We start from the raw sequence: 19698 nt of genomic DNA, 5'->3' as shown, positions 1-19698 counted from the left end.
CAGGTTGCAAACATTCATCACCCATGACTGTCCCCAATTGAGCTCAGAAGCTCAATGTCTATCATGACCTCTCTTTTAGAATGTCCAAGAGCAAGCAAACTATTCCTCCAGGAGAGGGCGCCAACAGACTACTAAAGAGATCATCATTACTCAAAGAAAACCCCAAAAACCAATGCATGATAGGAATAAACAGGTAACTTTCTTTGGAGTGGAAGCGGAGAGATCGCACCAGATGCCAATTCTAGATCTTATCACACCTGTGGTCACTGCAGCAGCAGGTGAATCCACTTTGTCCAAAAGGGATCTATTCCATTCAATTGCAAATGATCTAGATAAGACAGAGAACTGCAGCACGGGACATAGCCGAGTTGGTCAGGTTGAGTGGTGATGAGTTTGCTATTTGGATGAATAAAGAAAGTCAAAAGTGTGAAAGATAAAAAACAAAAGGAGGAAGTGTGAAAAGTGAATGGGCCAAATTGAGGTGCATATGAAGACGTATGCTTTCTTCCAATTCATTAAACCGGGCTAATATGAATCAGGTGAATTGAGTTCTGCTTTTGGAAACTGGGTTAAGAAGGGGTGCACCGTTCCTGGAGGTACTGCAATACCAGGTCAATGCGTGGAGTGGACAGAGCAAGCTCTTTTTCCATCTCCCTGTTCTAAAAATCCATTTAATATATGGTCCCCAGATAGGGGACGTATCAGATATTAAACTGATAAGAACAGATACTACACTTGATCTTAGCCAAAAGGCCGAGAAGCGATAACCAGAATTGGTTTGGGCCTCGAGTGGCACCCTGGCCTATGCCGGACACATCTTAGGGAGAGAGAGCGAGAGGGAGACAAACCCACGCCTACAGAAGACATTTTGTCACCCAAGCCAACCCTTGAAAAGGCTGCTTTGCAGAGCAAAAACAAGAAGAATGGTGCGTTTTGCAGCCGCCGCCCCCCACTGCAATGAATCTGAATAACTCCTCCTTTAGGGCGCAAGCAACTCCCCTCCCCCTTGCAGTCTTTCCAATTCACGATACAAAAAGACGGACAGGACAGGTTGCCTGACTTTCCGTCACTGCCACCCTTTGCCATCCTTACCCGTAGAAAGCCCTTTCATCATCCCCAAACCCTAATCTTTTCCCTTTCCTTCCCAGCCCCCAAACCCTGCCCTCTGTACCCTTCTCACCACCCGCATCCCTTCTCCTGTCATCCCCCTACCACCCGGGAAAAAAAGAGCTTGCCCCCTCCTTACACTAGCCCACCCTCCCACCCAAAGAACAACTTCTGCTGCGCAGCTTGTTTTCTAGGCAGCAGCGCTATTGTGATGTCAGCGGGGGCATTGTGACAAGCCGCCAGTGTTCCGTCTCTTCATGTTGTGCACAGTTCAAACGGAAAATACATCAACAGGCAGACTACAGAAAAACTTACTATCAAAGGTTAGAGGGGGGCTTTCTCAGAGGGCTTTTTACAGTTTTTCTATTCCCAATTAGCCGTTTAAGTGTACTTATTGAAAGTAGTAATTCTTTCATAGGCCGCCCTTTCTTAGTATTTGACGTTCCTTATATTGCGGTATGAGGCTTTGCAGCAGGTTGCAAACATTCATCACCCATGACTGTCCCCAATTGAGCTCAGAAGCTCAATGTCTATCATGACCTCTCTTTTAGAATGTCCAAGAGCAAGCAAACTATTCCTCCAGGAGAGGGCGCCAACAGACTACTAAAGAGATCATCATTACTCAAAGAAAACCCCAAAAACCAATGCATGATAGGAATAAACAGGTAACTTTCTTTGGAGTGGAAGCGGAGAGATCGCACCAGATGCCAATTCTAGATCTTATCACACCTGTGGTCACTGCAGCAGCAGGTGAATCCACTTTGTCCAAAAGGGATCTATTCCATTCAATTGCAAATGATCTAGATAAGACAGAGAACTGCAGCACGGGACATAGCCGAGTTGGTCAGGTTGAGTGGTGATGAGTTTGCTATTTGGATGAATAAAGAAAGTCAAAAGTGTGAAAGATAAAAAACAAAAGGAGGAAGTGTGAAAAGTGAATGGGCCAAATTGAGGTGCATATGAAGACGTATGCTTTCTTCCAATTCATTAAACCGGGCTAATATGAATCAGGTGAATTGAGTTCTGCTTTTGGAAACTGGGTTAAGAAGGGGTGCACCGTTCCTGGAGGTACTGCAATACCAGGTCAATGCGTGGAGTGGACAGAGCAAGCTCTTTTTCCATCTCCCTGTTCTAAAAATCCATTTAATATATGGTCCCCAGATAGGGGACGTATCAGATATTAAACTGATAAGAACAGATACTACACTTGATCTTAGCCAAAAGGCCGAGAAGCGATAACCAGAATTGGTTTGGGCCTCGAGTGGCACCCTGGCCTATGCCGGACACATCTTAGGGAGAGAGAGCGAGAGGGAGACAAACCCACGCCTACAGAAGACATTTTGTCACCCAAGCCAACCCTTGAAAAGGCTGCTTTGCAGAGCAAAAACAAGAAGAATGGTGCGTTTTGCAGCCGCCGCCCCCCACTGCAATGAATCTGAATAACTCCTCCTTTAGGGCGCAAGAAACTCCCCTCCCCCTTGCAGTCTTTCCAATTCACGATACAAAAAGACGGACAGGACAGGTTGCCTGACTTTCCGTCACTGCCACCCTTTGCCATCCTTACCCGTAGAAAGCCCTTTCATCATCCCCAAACCCTAATCTTTTCCCTTTCCTTCCCAGCCCCCAAACCCTGCCCTCTGTACCCTTCTCACCACCCGCATCCCTTCTCCTGTCATCCCCCTACCACCCGGGAAAAAAAGAGCTTGCCCCCTCCTTACACTTGCCCACCCTCCCACCCAAAGAACAACTTCTGCTGCGCAGCTTGTTTTCTAGGCAGCAGCGCTATTGTGATGTCAGCGGGGGCATTGTGACAAGCCGCCAGTGTTCCGTCTCTTCATGTTGTGCACAGTTCAAACGGAAAATACATCAACAGGCAGACTACAGAAAAACTTACTATCAAAGGTTAGAGGGGGGCTTTCTCAGAGGGCTTTTTACAGTTTTTCTATTCCCAATTAGCCGTTTAAGTGTACTTATTGAAAGTAGTAATTCTTTCATAGGCCGCCCTTTCTTAGTATTTGACGTTCCTTATATTGCGGTATGAGGCTTTGCAGCAGGTTGCAAACATTCATCACCCATGACTGTCCCCAATTGAGCTCAGAAGCTCAATGTCTATCATGACCTCTCTTTTAGAATGTCCAAGAGCAAGCAAACTATTCCTCCAGGAGAGGGCGCCAACAGACTACTAAAGAGATCATCATTACTCAAAGAAAACCCCAAAAACCAATGCATGATAGGAATAAACAGGTAACTTTCTTTGGAGTGGAAGCGGAGAGATCGCACCAGATGCCAATTCTAGATCTTATCACACCTGTGGTCACTGCAGCAGCAGGTGAATCCACTTTGTCCAAAAGGGATCTATTCCATTCAATTGCAAATGATCTAGATAAGACAGAGAACTGCAGCACGGGACATAGCCGAGTTGGTCAGGTTGAGTGGTGATGAGTTTGCTATTTGGATGAATAAAGAAAGTCAAAAGTGTGAAAGATAAAAAACAAAAGGAGGAAGTGTGAAAAGTGAATGGGCCAAATTGAGGTGCATATGAAGACGTATGCTTTCTTCCAATTCATTAAACCGGGCTAATATGAATCAGGTGAATTGAGTTCTGCTTTTGGAAACTGGGTTAAGAAGGGGTGCACCGTTCCTGGAGGTACTGCAATACCAGGTCAATGCGTGGAGTGGACAGAGCAAGCTCTTTTTCCATCTCCCTGTTCTAAAAATCCATTTAATATATGGTCCCCAGATAGGGGACGTATCAGATATTAAACTGATAAGAACAGATGAGATTTCATCCGCAAATTTCAGAAAACGGTCATCGGCCACCACACAAAAGCGCAGTGCCGCAGGTGATCGCCTCCCGAGCCCAGGAACCACCAGCCATAAGGGGACGTAAGCACCATAAGGCGCAACAATCCCCAAGGCCGGCGGTTGTGCAAGCCCAGGCCCCTCCCAGCCAAGACCAAGGCAAACCCAATGAAGGGACTACACTTGATCTTAGCCAAAAGGCCGAGAAGCGATAACCAGAATTGGTTTGGGCCTCGAGTGGCACCCTGGCCTATGCCGGACACATCTTAGGGAGAGAGAGCGAGAGGGAGACAAACCCACGCCTACAGAAGACATTTTGTCACCCAAGCCAACCCTTGAAAAGGCTGCTTTGCAGAGCAAAAACAAGAAGAATGGTGCGTTTTGCAGCCGCCGCCCCCCACTGCAATGAATCTGAATAACTCCTCCTTTAGGGCGCAAGCAACTCCCCTCCCCCTTGCAGTCTTTCCAATTCACGATACAAAAAGACGGACAGGACAGGTTGCCTGACTTTCCGTCACTGCCACCCTTTGCCATCCTTACCCGTAGAAAGCCCTTTCATCATCCCCAAACCCTAATCTTTTCCCTTTCCTTCCCAGCCCCCAAACCCTGCCCTCTGTACCCTTCTCACCACCCGCATCCCTTCTCCTGTCATCCCCCTACCACCCGGGAAAAAAAGAGCTTGCCCCCTCCTTACACTAGCCCACCCTCCCACCCAAAGAACAACTTCTGCTGCGCAGCTTGTTTTCTAGGCAGCAGCGCTATTGTGATGTCAGCGGGGGCATTGTGACAAGCCGCCAGTGTTCCGTCTCTTCATGTTGTGCACAGTTCAAACGGAAAATACATCAACAGGCAGACTACAGAAAAACTTACTATCAAAGGTTAGAGGGGGGCTTTCTCAGAGGGCTTTTTACAGTTTTTCTATTCCCAATTAGCCGTTTAAGTGTACTTATTGAAAGTAGTAATTCTTTCATAGGCCGCCCTTTCTTAGTATTTGACGTTCCTTATATTGCGGTATGAGGCTTTGCAGCAGGTTGCAAACATTCATCACCCATGACTGTCCCCAATTGAGCTCAGAAGCTCAATGTCTATCATGACCTCTCTTTTAGAATGTCCAAGAGCAAGCAAACTATTCCTCCAGGAGAGGGCGCCAACAGACTACTAAAGAGATCATCATTACTCAAAGAAAACCCCAAAAACCAATGCATGATAGGAATAAACAGGTAACTTTCTTTGGAGTGGAAGCGGAGAGATCGCACCAGATGCCAATTCTAGATCTTATCACACCTGTGGTCACTGCAGCAGCAGGTGAATCCACTTTGTCCAAAAGGGATCTATTCCATTCAATTGCAAATGATCTAGATAAGACAGAGAACTGCAGCACGGGACATAGCCGAGTTGGTCAGGTTGAGTGGTGATGAGTTTGCTATTTGGATGAATAAAGAAAGTCAAAAGTGTGAAAGATAAAAAACAAAAGGAGGAAGTGTGAAAAGTGAATGGGCCAAATTGAGGTGCATATGAAGACGTATGCTTTCTTCCAATTCATTAAACCGGGCTAATATGAATCAGGTGAATTGAGTTCTGCTTTTGGAAACTGGGTTAAGAAGGGGTGCACCGTTCCTGGAGGTACTGCAATACCAGGTCAATGCGTGGAGTGGACAGAGCAAGCTCTTTTTCCATCTCCCTGTTCTAAAAATCCATTTAATATATGGTCCCCAGATAGGGGACGTATCAGATATTAAACTGATAAGAACAGATACTACACTTGATCTTAGCCAAAAGGCCGAGAAGCGATAACCAGAATTGGTTTGGGCCTCGAGTGGCACCCTGGCCTATGCCGGACACATCTTAGGGAGAGAGAGCGAGAGGGAGACAAACCCACGCCTACAGAAGACATTTTGTCACCCAAGCCAACCCTTGAAAAGGCTGCTTTGCAGAGCAAAAACAAGAAGAATGGTGCGTTTTGCAGCCGCCGCCCCCCACTGCAATGAATCTGAATAACTCCTCCTTTAGGGCGCAAGCAACTCCCCTCCCCCTTGCAGTCTTTCCAATTCACGATACAAAAAGACGGACAGGACAGGTTGCCTGACTTTCCGTCACTGCCACCCTTTGCCATCCTTACCCGTAGAAAGCCCTTTCATCATCCCCAAACCCTAATCTTTTCCCTTTCCTTCCCAGCCCCCAAACCCTGCCCTCTGTACCCTTCTCACCACCCGCATCCCTTCTCCTGTCATCCCCCTACCACCCGGGAAAAAAAGAGCTTGCCCCCTCCTTACACTAGCCCACCCTCCCACCCAAAGAACAACTTCTGCTGCGCAGCTTGTTTTCTAGGCAGCAGCGCTATTGTGATGTCAGCGGGGGCATTGTGACAAGCCGCCAGTGTTCCGTCTCTTCATGTTGTGCACAGTTCAAACGGAAAATACATCAACAGGCAGACTACAGAAAAACTTACTATCAAAGGTTAGAGGGGGGCTTTCTCAGAGGGCTTTTTACAGTTTTTCTATTCCCAATTAGCCGTTTAAGTGTACTTATTGAAAGTAGTAATTCTTTCATAGGCCGCCCTTTCTTAGTATTTGACGTTCCTTATATTGCGGTATGAGGCTTTGCAGCAGGTTGCAAACATTCATCACCCATGACTGTCCCCAATTGAGCTCAGAAGCTCAATGTCTATCATGACCTCTCTTTTAGAATGTCCAAGAGCAAGCAAACTATTCCTCCAGGAGAGGGCGCCAACAGACTACTAAAGAGATCATCATTACTCAAAGAAAACCCCAAAAACCAATGCATGATAGGAATAAACAGGTAACTTTCTTTGGAGTGGAAGCGGAGAGATCGCACCAGATGCCAATTCTAGATCTTATCACACCTGTGGTCACTGCAGCAGCAGGTGAATCCACTTTGTCCAAAAGGGATCTATTCCATTCAATTGCAAATGATCTAGATAAGACAGAGAACTGCAGCACGGGACATAGCCGAGTTGGTCAGGTTGAGTGGTGATGAGTTTGCTATTTGGATGAATAAAGAAAGTCAAAAGTGTGAAAGATAAAAAACAAAAGGAGGAAGTGTGAAAAGTGAATGGGCCAAATTGAGGTGCATATGAAGACGTATGCTTTCTTCCAATTCATTAAACCGGGCTAATATGAATCAGGTGAATTGAGTTCTGCTTTTGGAAACTGGGTTAAGAAGGGGTGCACCGGTCCTGGAGGTACTGCAATACCAGGTCAATGCGTGGAGTGGACAGAGCAAGCTCTTTTTCCATCTCCCTGTTCTAAAAATCCATTTAATATATGGTCCCCAGATAGGGGACGTATCAGATATTAAACTGATAAGAACAGATACTACACTTGATCTTAGCCAAATGGCCGAGAAGCGATAACCAGAATTGGTTTGGGCCTCGAGTGGCACCCTGGCCTATGCCGGACACATCCTAGGGAGAGAGAGCGAGAGGGAGACAAACCCACGCCTACAGAAGACATTTTGTCACCCAAGCCAACCCTTGAAAAGGCTGCTTTGCAGAGCAAAAACAAGAAGAATGGTGCGTTTTGCAGCCGCCGCCCCCCACTGCAATGAATCTGAATAACTCCTCCTTTAGGGCGCAAGCAACTCCCCTCCCCCTTGCAGTCTTTCCAATTCACGATACAAAAAGACGGACAGGACAGGTTGCCTGACTTTCCGTCACTGCCACCCTTTGCCATCCTTACCCGTAGAAAGCCCTTTCATCATCCCCAAACCCTAATCTTTTCCCTTTCCTTCCCAGCCCCCAAACCCTGCCCTCTGTACCCTTCTCACCACCCGCATCCCTTCTCCTGTCATCCCCCTACCACCCGGGAAAAAAAGAGCTTGCCCCCTCCTTACACTAGCCCACCCTCCCACCCAAAGAACAACTTCTGCTGCGCAGCTTGTTTTCTAGGCAGCAGCGCTATTGTGATGTCAGCGGGGGCATTGTGACAAGCCGCCAGTGTTCCGTCTCTTCATGTTGTGCACAGTTCAAACGGAAAATACATCAACAGGCAGACTACAGAAAAACTTACTATCAAAGGTTAGAGGGGGGCTTTCTCAGAGGGCTTTTTACAGTTTTTCTATTCCCAATTAGCCGTTTAAGTGTACTTATTGAAAGTAGTAATTCTTTCATAGGCCGCCCTTTCTTAGTATTTGACGTTCCTTATATTGCGGTATGAGGCTTTGCAGCAGGTTGCAAACATTCATCACCCATGACTGTCCCCAATTGAGCTCAGAAGCTCAATGTCTATCATGACCTCTCTTTTAGAATGTCCAAGAGCAAGCAAACTATTCCTCCAGGAGAGGGCGCCAACAGACTACTAAAGAGATCATCATTACTCAAAGAAAACCCCAAAAACCAATGCATGATAGGAATAAACAGGTAACTTTCTTTGGAGTGGAAGCGGAGAGATCGCACCAGATGCCAATTCTAGATCTTATCACACCTGTGGTCACTGCAGCAGCAGGTGAATCCACTTTGTCCAAAAGGGATCTATTCCATTCAATTGCAAATGATCTAGATAAGACAGAGAACTGCAGCACGGGACATAGCCGAGTTGGTCAGGTTGAGTGGTGATGAGTTTGCTATTTGGATGAATAAAGAAAGTCAAAAGTGTGAAAGATAAAAAACAAAAGGAGGAAGTGTGAAAAGTGAATGGGCCAAATTGAGGTGCATATGAAGACGTATGCTTTCTTCCAATTCATTAAACCGGGCTAATATGAATCAGGTGAATTGAGTTCTGCTTTTGGAAACTGGGTTAAGAAGGGGTGCACCGTTCCTGGAGGTACTGCAATACCAGGTCAATGCGTGGAGTGGACAGAGCAAGCTCTTTTTCCATCTCCCTGTTCTAAAAATCCATTTAATATATGGTCCCCAGATAGGGGACGTATCAGATATTAAACTGATAAGAACAGATACTACACTTGATCTTAGCCAAAAGGCCGAGAAGCGATAACCAGAATTGGTTTGGGCCTCGAGTGGCACCCTGGCCTATGCCGGACACATCTTAGGGAGAGAGAGCGAGAGGGAGACAAACCCACGCCTACAGAAGACATTTTGTCACCCAAGCCAACCCTTGAAAAGGCTGCTTTGCAGAGCAAAAACAAGAAGAATGGTGCGTTTTGCAGCCGCCGCCCCCCACTGCAATGAATCTGAATAACTCCTCCTTTAGGGCGCAAGCAACTCCCCTCCCCCTTGCAGTCTTTCCAATTCACGATACAAAAAGACGGACAGGACAGGTTGCCTGACTTTCCGTCACTGCCACCCTTTGCCATCCTTACCCGTAGAAAGCCCTTTCATCATCCCCAAACCCTAATCTTTTCCCTTTCCTTCCCAGCCCCCAAACCCTGCCCTCTGTACCCTTCTCACCACCCGCATCCCTTCTCCTGTCATCCCCCTACCACCCGGGAAAAAAAGAGCTTGCCCCCTCCTTACACTAGCCCACCCTCCCACCCAAAGAACAACTTCTGCTGCGCAGCTTGTTTTCTAGGCAGCAGCGCTATTGTGATGTCAGCGGGGGCATTGTGACAAGCCGCCAGTGTTCCGTCTCTTCATGTTGTGCACAGTTCAAACGGAAAATACATCAACAGGCAGACTACAGAAAAACTTACTATCAAAGGTTAGAGGGGGGCTTTCTCAGAGGGCTTTTTACAGTTTTTCTATTCCCAATTAGCCGTTTAAGTGTACTTATTGAAAGTAGTAATTCTTTCATAGGCCGCCCTTTCTTAGTATTTGACGTTCCTTATATTGCGGTATGAGGCTTTGCAGCAGGTTGCAAACATTCATCACCCATGACTGTCCCCAATTGAGCTCAGAAGCTCAATGTCTATCATGACCTCTCTTTTAGAATGTCCAAGAGCAAGCAAACTATTCCTCCAGGAGAGGGCGCCAACAGACTACTAAAGAGATCATCATTACTCAAAGAAAACCCCAAAAACCAATGCATGATAGGAATAAACAGGTAACTTTCTTTGGAGTGGAAGCGGAGAGATCGCACCAGATGCCAATTCTAGATCTTATCACACCTGTGGTCACTGCAGCAGCAGGTGAATCCACTTTGTCCAAAAGGGATCTATTCCATTCAATTGCAAATGATCTAGATAAGACAGAGAACTGCAGCACGGGACATAGCCGAGTTGGTCAGGTTGAGTGGTGATGAGTTTGCTATTTGGATGAATAAAGAAAGTCAAAAGTGTGAAAGATAAAAAACAAAAGGAGGAAGTGTGAAAAGTGAATGGGCCAAATTGAGGTGCATATGAAGACGTATGCTTTCTTCCAATTCATTAAACCGGGCTAATATGAATCAGGTGAATTGAGTTCTGCTTTTGGAAACTGGGTTAAGAAGGGGTGCACCGTTCCTGGAGGTACTGCAATACCAGGTCAATGCGTGGAGTGGACAGAGCAAGCTCTTTTTCCATCTCCCTGTTCTAAAAATCCATTTAATATATGGTCCCCAGATAGGGGACGTATCAGATATTAAACTGATAAGAACAGATACTACACTTGATCTTAGCCAAAAGGCCGAGAAGCGATAACCAGAATTGGTTTGGGCCTCGAGTGGCACCCTGGCCTATGCCGGACACATCTTAGGGAGAGAGAGCGAGAGGGAGACAAACCCACGCCTACAGAAGACATTTTGTCACCCAAGCCAACCCTTGAAAAGGCTGCTTTGCAGAGCAAAAACAAGAAGAATGGTGCGTTTTGCAGCCGCCGCCCCCCACTGCAATGAATCTGAATAACTCCTCCTTTAGGGCGCAAGCAACTCCCCTCCCCCTTGCAGTCTTTCCAATTCACGATACAAAAAGACGGACAGGACAGGTTGCCTGACTTTCCGTCACTGCCACCCTTTGCCATCCTTACCCGTAGAAAGCCCTTTCATCATCCCCAAACCCTAATCTTTTCCCTTTCCTTCCCAGCCCCCAAACCCTGCCCTCTGTACCCTTCTCACCACCCGCATCCCTTCTCCTGTCATCCCCCTACCACCCGGGAAAAAAAGAGCTTGCCCCCTCCTTACACTAGCCCACCCTCCCACCCAAAGAACAACTTCTGCTGCGCAGCTTGTTTTCTAGGCAGCAGCGCTATTGTGATGTCAGCGGGGGCATTGTGACAAGCCGCCAGTGTTCCGTCTCTTCATGTTGTGCACAGTTCAAACGGAAAATACATCAACAGGCAGACTACAGAAAAACTTACTATCAAAGGTTAGAGGGGGGCTTTCTCAGAGGGCTTTTTACAGTTTTTCTATTCCCAATTAGCCGTTTAAGTGTACTTATTGAAAGTAGTAATTCTTTCATAGGCCGCCCTTTCTTAGTATTTGACGTTCCTTATATTGCGGTATGAGGCTTTGCAGCAGGTTGCAAACATTCATCACCCATGACTGTCCCCAATTGAGCTCAGAAGCTCAATGTCTATCATGACCTCTCTTTTAGAATGTCCAAGAGCAAGCAAACTATTCCTCCAGGAGAGGGCGCCAACAGACTACTAAAGAGATCATCATTACTCAAAGAAAACCCCAAAAACCAATGCATGATAGGAATAAACAGGTAACTTTCTTTGGAGTGGAAGCGGAGAGATCGCACCAGATGCCAATTCTAGATCTTATCACACCTGTGGTCACTGCAGCAGCAGGTGAATCCACTTTGTCCAAAAGGGATCTATTCCATTCAATTGCAAATGATCTAGATAAGACAGAGAACTGCAGCACGGGACATAGCCGAGTTGGTCAGGTTGAGTGGTGATGAGTTTGCTATTTGGATGAATAAAGAAAGTCAAAAGTGTGAAAGATAAAAAACAAAAGGAGGAAGTGTGAAAAGTGAATGGGCCAAATTGAGGTGCATATGAAGACGTATGCTTTCTTCCAATTCATTAAACCGGGCTAATATGAATCAGGTGAATTGAGTTCTGCTTTTGGAAACTGGGTTAAGAAGGGGTGCACCGTTCCTGGAGGTACTGCAATACCAGGTCAATGCGTGGAGTGGACAGAGCAAGCTCTTTTTCCATCTCCCTGTTCTAAAAATCCATTTAATATATGGTCCCCAGATAGGGGACGTATCAGATATTAAACTGATAAGAACAGATACTACACTTGATCTTAGCCAAAAGGCCGAGAAGCGATAACCAGAATTGGTTTGGGCCTCGAGTGGCACCCTGGCCTATGCCGGACACATCTTAGGGAGAGAGAGCGAGAGGGAGACAAACCCACGCCTACAGAAGACATTTTGTCACCCAAGCCAACCCTTGAAAAGGCTGCTTTGCAGAGCAAAAACAAGAAGAATGGTGCGTTTTGCAGCCGCCGCCCCCCACTGCAATGAATCTGAATAACTCCTCCTTTAGGGCGCAAGCAACTCCCCTCCCCCTTGCAGTCTTTCCAATTCACGATACAAAAAGACGGACAGGACAGGTTGCCTGACTTTCCGTCACTGCCACCCTTTGCCATCCTTACCCGTAGAAAGCCCTTTCATCATCCCCAAACCCTAATATTTTCCCTTTCCTTCCCAGCCCCCAAACCCTGCCCTCTGTACCCTTCTCACCACCCGCATCCCTTCTCCTGTCATCCCCCTACCACCCGGGAAAAAAAGAGCTTGCCCCCTCCTTACACTAGCCCACCCTCCCACCCAAAGAACAACTTCTGCTGCGCAGCTTGTTTTCTAGGCAGCAGCGCTATTGTGATGTCAGCGGGGGCATTGTGACAAGCCGCCAGTGTTCCGTCTCTTCATGTTGTGCACAGTTCAAACGGAAAATACATCAACAGGCAGACTACAGAAAAACTTACTATCAAAGGTTAGAGGGGGGCTTTCTCAGAGGGCTTTTTACAGTTTTTCTATTCCCAATTAGCCGTTTAAGTGTACTTATTGAAAGTAGTAATTCTTTCATAGGCCGCCCTTTCTTAGTATTTGACGTTCCTTATATTGCGGTATGAGGCTTTGCAGCAGGTTGCAAACATTCATCACCCATGACTGTCCCCAATTGAGCTCAGAAGCTCAATGTCTATCATGACCTCTCTTTTAGAATGTCCAAGAGCAAGCAAACTATTCCTCCAGGAGAGGGCGCCAACAGACTACTAAAGAGATCATCATTACTCAAAGAAAACCCCAAAAACCAATGCATGATAGGAATAAACAGGTAACTTTCTTTGGAGTGGAAGCGGAGAGATCGCACCAGATGCCAATTCTAGATCTTATCACACCTGTGGTCACTGCAGCAGCAGGTGAATCCACTTTGTCCAAAAGGGATCTATTCCATTCAATTGCAAATGATCTAGATAAGACAGAGAACTGCAGCACGGGACATAGCCGAGTTGGTCAGGTTGAGTGGTGATGAGTTTGCTATTTGGATGAATAAAGAAAGTCAAAAGTGTGAAAGATAAAAAACAAAAGGAGGAAGTGTGAAAAGTGAATGGGCCAAATTGAGGTGCATATGAAGACGTATGCTTTCTTCCAATTCATTAAACCGGGCTAATATGAATCAGGTGAATTGAGTTCTGCTTTTGGAAACTGGGTTAAGAAGGGGTGCACCGTTCCTGGAGGTACTGCAATACCAGGTCAATGCGTGGAGTGGACAGAGCAAGCTCTTTTTCCATCTCCCTGTTCTAAAAATCCATTTAATATATGGTCCCCAGATAGGGGACGTATCAGATATTAAACTGATAAGAACAGATACTACACTTGATCTTAGCCAAAAGGCCGAGAAGCGATAACCAGAATTGGTTTGGGCCTCGAGTGGCACCCTGGCCTATGCCGGACACATCTTAGGGAGAGAGAGCGAGAGGGAGACAAACCCACGCCTACAGAAGACATTTTGTCACCCAAGCCAACCCTTGAAAAGGCTGCTTTGCAGAGCAAAAACAAGAAGAATGGTGCGTTTTGCAGCCGCCGCCCCCCACTGCAATGAATCTGAATAACTCCTCCTTTAGGGCGCAAGCAACTCCCCTCCCCCTTGCAGTCTTTCCAATTCACGATACAAAAAGACGGACAGGACAGGTTGCCTGACTTTCCGTCACTGCCACCCTTTGCCATCCTTACCCGTAGAAAGCCCTTTCATCATCCCCAAACCCTAATCTTTTCCCTTTCCTTCCCAGCCCCCAAACCCTGCCCTCTGTACCCTTCTCACCACCCGCATCCCTTCTCCTGTCATCCCCCTACCACCCGGGAAAAAAAGAGCTTGCCCCCTCCTTACACTAGCCCACCCTCCCACCCAAAGAACAACTTCTGCTGCGCAGCTTGTTTTCTAGGCAGCAGCGCTATTGTGATGTCAGCGGGGGCATTGTGACAAGCCGCCAGTGTTCCGTCTCTTCATGTTGTGCACAGTTCAAACGGAAAATACATCAACAGGCAGACTACAGAAAAACTTACTATCAAAGGTTAGAGGGGGGCTTTCTCAGAGGGCTTTTTACAGTTTTTCTATTCCCAATTAGCCGTTTAAGTGTACTTATTGAAAGTAGTAATTCTTTCATAGGCCGCCCTTTCTTAGTATTTGACGTTCCTTATATTGCGGTATGAGGCTTTGCAGCAGGTTGCAAACATTCATCACCCATGACTGTCCCCAATTGAGCTCAGAAGCTCAATGTCTATCATGACCTCTCTTTTAGAATGTCCAAGAGCAAGCAAACTATTCCTCCAGGAGAGGGCGCCAACAGACTACTAAAGAGATCATCATTACTCAAAGAAAACCCCAAAAACCAATGCATGATAGGAATAAACAGGTAACTTTCTTTGGAGTGGAAGCGGAGAGATCGCACCAGATGCCAATTCTAGATCTTATCACACCTGTGGTCACTGCAGCAGCAGGTGAATCCACTTTGTCCAAAAGGGATCTATTCCATTCAATTGCAAATGATCTAGATAAGACAGAGAACTGCAGCACGGGACATAGCCGAGTTGGTCAGGTTGAGTGGTGATGAGTTTGCTATTTGGATGAATAAAGAAAGTCAAAAGTGTGAAAGATAAAAAACAAAAGGAGGAAGTGTGAAAAGTGAATGGGCCAAATTGAGGTGCATATGAAGACGTATGCTTTCTTCCAATTCATTAAACCGGGCTAATATGAATCAGGTGAATTGAGTTCTGCTTTTGGAAACTGGGTTAAGAAGGGGTGCACCGTTCCTGGAGGTACTGCAATACCAGGTCAATGCGTGGAGTGGACAGAGCAAGCTCTTTTTCCATCTCCCTGTTCTAAAAATCCATTTAATATATGGTCCCCAGATAGGGGACGTATCAGATATTAAACTGATAAGAACAGATACTACACTTGATCTTAGCCAAAAGGCCGAGAAGCGATAACCAGAATTGGTTTGGGCCTCGAGTGGCACCCTGGCCTATGCCGGACACATCTTAGGGAGAGAGAGCGAGAGGGAGACAAACCCACGCCTACAGAAGACATTTTGTCACCCAAGCCAACCCTTGAAAAGGCTGCTTTGCAGAGCAAAAACAAGAAGAATGGTGCGTTTTGCAGCCGCCGCCCCCCACTGCAATGAATCTGAATAACTCCTCCTTTAGGGCGCAAGCAACTCCCCTCCCCCTTGCAGTCTTTCCAATTCACGATACAAAAAGACGGACAGGACAGGTTGCCTGACTTTCCGTCACTGCCACCCTTTGCCATCCTTACCCGTAGAAAGCCCTTTCATCATCCCCAAACCCTAATCTTTTCCCTTTCCTTCCCAGCCCCCAAACCCTGCCCTCTGTACCCTTCTCACCACCCGCATCCCTTCTCCTGTCATCCCCCTACCACCCGGGAAAAAAAGAGCTTGCCCCCTCCTTACACTAGCCCACCCTCCCACCCAAAGAACAACTTCTGCTGCGCAGCTTGTTTTCTAGGCAGCAGCGCTATTGTGATGTCAGCGGGGGCATTGTGACAAGCCGCCAGTGTTCCGTCTCTTCATGTTGTGCACAGTTCAAACGGAAAATACATCAACAGGCAGACTACAGAAAAACTTACTATCAAAGGTTAGAGGGGGGCTTTCTCAGAGGGCTTTTTACAGTTTTTCTATTCCCAATTAGCCGTTTAAGTGTACTTATTGAAAGTAGTAATTCTTTCATAGGCCGCCCTTTCTTAGTATTTGACGTTCCTTATATTGCGGTATGAGGCTTTGCAGCAGGTTGCAAACATTCATCACCCATGACTGTCCCCAATTGAGCTCAGAAGCTCAATGTCTATCATGACCTCTCTTTTAGAATGTCCAAGAGCAAGCAAACTATTCCTCCAGGAGAGGGCGCCAACAGACTACTAAAGAGATCATCATTACTCAAAGAAAACCCCAAAAACCAATGCATGATAGGAATAAACAGGTAACTTTCTTTGGAGTGGAAGCGGAGAGATCGCACCAGATGCCAATTCTAGATCTTATCACACCTGTGGTCACTGCAGCAGCAGGTGAATCCACTTTGTCCAAAAGGGATCTATTCCATTCAATTGCAAATGATCTAGATAAGACAGAGAACTGCAGCACGGGACATAGCCGAGTTGGTCAGGTTGAGTGGTGATGAGTTTGCTATTTGGATGAATAAAGAAAGTCAAAAGTGTGAAAGATAAAAAACAAAAGGAGGAAGTGTGAAAAGTGAATGGGCCAAATTGAGGTGCATATGAAGACGTATGCTTTCTTCCAATTCATTAAACCGGGCTAATATGAATCAGGTGAATTGAGTTCTGCTTTTGGAAACTGGGTTAAGAAGGGGTGCACCGTTCCTGGAGGTACTGCAATACCAGGTCAATGCGTGGAGTGGACAGAGCAAGCTCTTTTTCCATCTCCCTGTTCTAAAAATCCATTTAATATATGGTCCCCAGATAGGGGACGTATCAGATATTAAACTGATAAGAACAGATACTACACTTGATCTTAGCCAAAAGGCCGAGAAGCGATAACCAGAATTGGTTTGGGCCTCGAGTGGCACCCTGGCCTATGCCGGACACATCTTAGGGAGAGAGAGCGAGAGGGAGACAAACCCACGCCTACAGAAGACATTTTGTCACCCAAGCCAACCCTTGAAAAGGCTGCTTTGCAGAGCAAAAACAAGAAGAATGGTGCGTTTTGCAGCCGCCGCCCCCCACTGCAATGAATCTGAATAACTCCTCCTTTAGGGCGCAAGCAACTCCCCTCCCCCTTGCAGTCTTTCCAATTCACGATACAAAAAGACGGACAGGACAGGTTGCCTGACTTTCCGTCACTGCCACCCTTTGCCATCCTTACCCGTAGAAAGCCCTTTCATCATCCCCAAACCCTAATCTTTTCCCTTTCCTTCCCAGCCCCCAAACCCTGCCCTCTGTACCCTTCTCACCACCCGCATCCCTTCTCCTGTCATCCCCCTACCACCCGGGAAAAAAAGAGCTTGCCCCCTCCTTACACTAGCCCACCCTCCCACCCAAAGAACAACTTCTGCTGCGCAGCTTGTTTTCTAGGCAGCAGCGCTATTGTGATGTCAGCGGGGGCATTGTGACAAGCCGCCAGTGTTCCGTCTCTTCATGTTGTGCACAGTTCAAACGGAAAATACATCAACAGGCAGACTACAGAAAAACTTACTATCAAAGGTTAGTGGGGGGCTTTCTCAGAGGGCTTTTTACAGTTTTTCTATTCCCAATTAGCCGTTTAAGTGTACTTATTGAAAGTAGTAATTCTTTCATAGGCCGCCCTTTCTTAGTATTTGACGTTCCTTATATTGCGGTATGAGGCTTTGCAGCAGGTTGCAAACATTCATCACCCATGACTGTCCCCAATTGAGCTCAGAAGCTCAATGTCTATCATGACCTCTCTTTTAGAATGTCCAAGAGCAAGCAAACTATTCCTCCAGGAGAGGGCGCCAACAGACTACTAAAGAGATCATCATTACTCAAAGAAAACCCCAAAAACCAATGCATGATAGGAATAAACAGGTAACTTTCTTTGGAGTGGAAGCGGAGAGATCGCACCAGATGCCAATTCTAGATCTTATCACACCTGTGGTCACTGCAGCAGCAGGTGAATCCACTTTGTCCAAAAGGGATCTATTCCATTCAATTGCAAATGATCTAGATAAGACAGAGAACTGCAGCACGGGACATAGCCGAGTTGGTCAGGTTGAGTGGTGATGAGTTTGCTATTTGGATGAATAAAGAAAGTCAAAAGTGTGAAAGATAAAAAACAAAAGGAGGAAGTGTGAAAAGTGAATGGGCCAAATTGAGGTGCATATGAAGACGTATGCTTTCTTCCAATTCATTAAACCGGGCTAATATGAATCAGGTGAATTGAGTTCTGCTTTTGGAAACTGGGTTAAGAAGGGGTGCACCGTTCCTGGAGGTACTGCAATACCAGGTCAATGCGTGGAGTGGACAGAGCAAGCTCTTTTTCCATCTCCCTGTTCTAAAAATCCATTTAATATATGGTCCCCAGATAGGGGACGTATCAGATATTAAACTGATAAGAACAGATTTTTTTTTTTTTTTTTTTAGAAGGGGTGCACCGCTCCTGGAGGTACTGCAATACCAGGTCAATGCGTGGAGTGGACAGAGCAAGCTCTTTTTCCATCTCCCTGTTCTAAAAATCCATTTAATATATGGTCCCCAGATAGGGGACGTATCAGATATTAAACTGATAAGAACAGATTTTTTTGATTTAACAGCATCTTTATTATCATGCACTACTCACAAAAAGGTAACAACCCGTGTACAGTGCCGCAGCCCCGTACACACAGAAATATACAATCCTTCTTACATAGCCATAGAGTACGACGCACTAAACTATACATCACGCTCCTATGCTTATCCATAACACTCAAGCTGAAAGAAAAAGTTAGACAATAAATAACGACGAACCGGCGATTGGGGGATGGGGGTAGGGGAAAAGGGGGATAGGGTGGGGAAATCACAGGCCCGAAGCTTTATTGAAAGACGCACATAACGGGAAAAGGAGGGAGGGGGCATGGAAGAGGTCTAAACCTCCTCCTCGGCGCTGTCGTCCGGACTGTCCATGATGGAATAGTCTCTGAGCAGGCTGTGGATCAGCCTGCGGCAATCCTGGATAGACATCCTCTCCCTCTTCAAGATGAGCCGGTTCCTGGCGACCCAAATAGCGTCCTTAAAGCAGTTCATAAGGCGCCAAGCCTCCTGGATGGCTCCAACGGTGTGAGTCCCAGGGAAGAGTCCATAAAGTACGGAATGGTACGATAGGCTCCCTCTGGGGACGGAGTTCCTCAGGTCATCCTCCAGGGCAACCAACAGGCGCTGTGCGAAACGGCAGTCCCAAAAGGCGTGCAGCGATGTTTCCTCCACGAAGGGGCACCTTGGGCAGTACCGGGTTTTGCACAGGTTCCGGGCGTGCATGAATGACCGGACGGGCAGTCCGCCCTGTATCGCCATCCATGACAAGTCCTTGTGCCCGTTGGTCAATCCAGCCGATGACACGTTTGTCCAAACAGTCTCCAGTGTGTCGTGATGAAGTCCTGGAATGTTCTCCATTTCGTCCTTGGCTCTGATGAGTTTGTGGATAGTCTTTGGCTTCCACAAATCAGGCTTGAGTCCCTCCAGTTGGTGTTCCCTCACAAACCGAACCACGTCTCCGTAGAACCATGGCGCCGTCCAGTTGTAGGGGAAGGAGCTGTCCCACTTGTCCCAGCCTAACCGTCTCCAAAGGGGGAGCAGGAAGAAGCGAGACATGGACCCACCCGCGGAACCTCTCTTGACTCGCAGAGTTCGGCCAACGCAGTCACATACGAAGGAGGATCGCAGGAGGGTGGGGATATCGGGTACGCCCTTCCCACCCTTGCGAGGATCCTTGTACATGATGCTCCGCTTTACTCTGTCCATCTTGGATCCCCAGACAAAACGAAACACCG

General features: G+C 46.8%; 11 non-coding genes and 3 pseudogenes across 11 annotated transcripts; all 14 read right to left on the bottom strand.

The window, feature by feature from the left end:
• Positions 1-574: 574 nt before the first annotated feature.
• Positions 575-765, bottom strand: LOC142252136 (U2 spliceosomal RNA). The gene has a single exon (XR_012725527.1). It is a non-coding gene; the product is annotated as a U2 spliceosomal RNA (small nuclear RNA).
• Positions 766-2153: 1388 nt separating this feature from the next.
• LOC142252135 (U2 spliceosomal RNA) lies at positions 2154-2344 on the bottom strand. The gene has a single exon (XR_012725526.1). It is a non-coding gene; the product is annotated as a U2 spliceosomal RNA (small nuclear RNA).
• Positions 2345-3732: 1388 nt separating this feature from the next.
• Positions 3733-3917, bottom strand: LOC142253318 (U2 spliceosomal RNA). The gene has a single exon (XR_012726618.1). It is a non-coding gene; the product is annotated as a U2 spliceosomal RNA (small nuclear RNA).
• A 62-nt stretch (positions 3918-3979) lies between these two features.
• On the bottom strand, positions 3980-4122 carry LOC142253781 (U2 spliceosomal RNA; annotated as a pseudogene).
• Positions 4123-5510: 1388 nt separating this feature from the next.
• On the bottom strand, positions 5511-5701 carry LOC142252134 (U2 spliceosomal RNA). The gene has a single exon (XR_012725525.1). It is a non-coding gene; the product is annotated as a U2 spliceosomal RNA (small nuclear RNA).
• Positions 5702-7089: 1388 nt separating this feature from the next.
• LOC142252861 (U2 spliceosomal RNA) lies at positions 7090-7280 on the bottom strand. Its single transcript, XR_012726227.1, has one exon. It is a non-coding gene; the product is annotated as a U2 spliceosomal RNA (small nuclear RNA).
• A 1388-nt stretch (positions 7281-8668) lies between these two features.
• On the bottom strand, positions 8669-8859 carry LOC142252132 (U2 spliceosomal RNA). The gene has a single exon (XR_012725523.1). It is a non-coding gene; the product is annotated as a U2 spliceosomal RNA (small nuclear RNA).
• Positions 8860-10247: 1388 nt separating this feature from the next.
• On the bottom strand, positions 10248-10438 carry LOC142252131 (U2 spliceosomal RNA). Its single transcript, XR_012725522.1, has one exon. It is a non-coding gene; the product is annotated as a U2 spliceosomal RNA (small nuclear RNA).
• A 1388-nt stretch (positions 10439-11826) lies between these two features.
• LOC142252130 (U2 spliceosomal RNA) lies at positions 11827-12017 on the bottom strand. Its single transcript, XR_012725521.1, has one exon. It is a non-coding gene; the product is annotated as a U2 spliceosomal RNA (small nuclear RNA).
• A 1388-nt stretch (positions 12018-13405) lies between these two features.
• LOC142252128 (U2 spliceosomal RNA) lies at positions 13406-13596 on the bottom strand. The gene has a single exon (XR_012725520.1). It is a non-coding gene; the product is annotated as a U2 spliceosomal RNA (small nuclear RNA).
• A 1388-nt stretch (positions 13597-14984) lies between these two features.
• On the bottom strand, positions 14985-15175 carry LOC142252127 (U2 spliceosomal RNA). Its single transcript, XR_012725519.1, has one exon. It is a non-coding gene; the product is annotated as a U2 spliceosomal RNA (small nuclear RNA).
• A 1388-nt stretch (positions 15176-16563) lies between these two features.
• LOC142252126 (U2 spliceosomal RNA) lies at positions 16564-16754 on the bottom strand. The gene has a single exon (XR_012725518.1). It is a non-coding gene; the product is annotated as a U2 spliceosomal RNA (small nuclear RNA).
• A 1388-nt stretch (positions 16755-18142) lies between these two features.
• Positions 18143-18316, bottom strand: LOC142253545 (U2 spliceosomal RNA; annotated as a pseudogene).
• Positions 18317-18522, bottom strand: LOC142252998 (U2 spliceosomal RNA; annotated as a pseudogene).
• Between the last annotated feature and the right edge of the window lie 1176 nt (positions 18523-19698).

This window comes from Anomaloglossus baeobatrachus, chromosome 9, assembly GCF_048569485.1.
Source record: "Anomaloglossus baeobatrachus isolate aAnoBae1 chromosome 9, aAnoBae1.hap1, whole genome shotgun sequence".
NCBI lineage: Eukaryota > Metazoa > Chordata > Amphibia > Anura > Aromobatidae > Anomaloglossus > Anomaloglossus baeobatrachus.
Note: the sequence above shows the minus strand (reverse complement) of the source record. Positions and strands in the feature narration are given on the sequence as shown.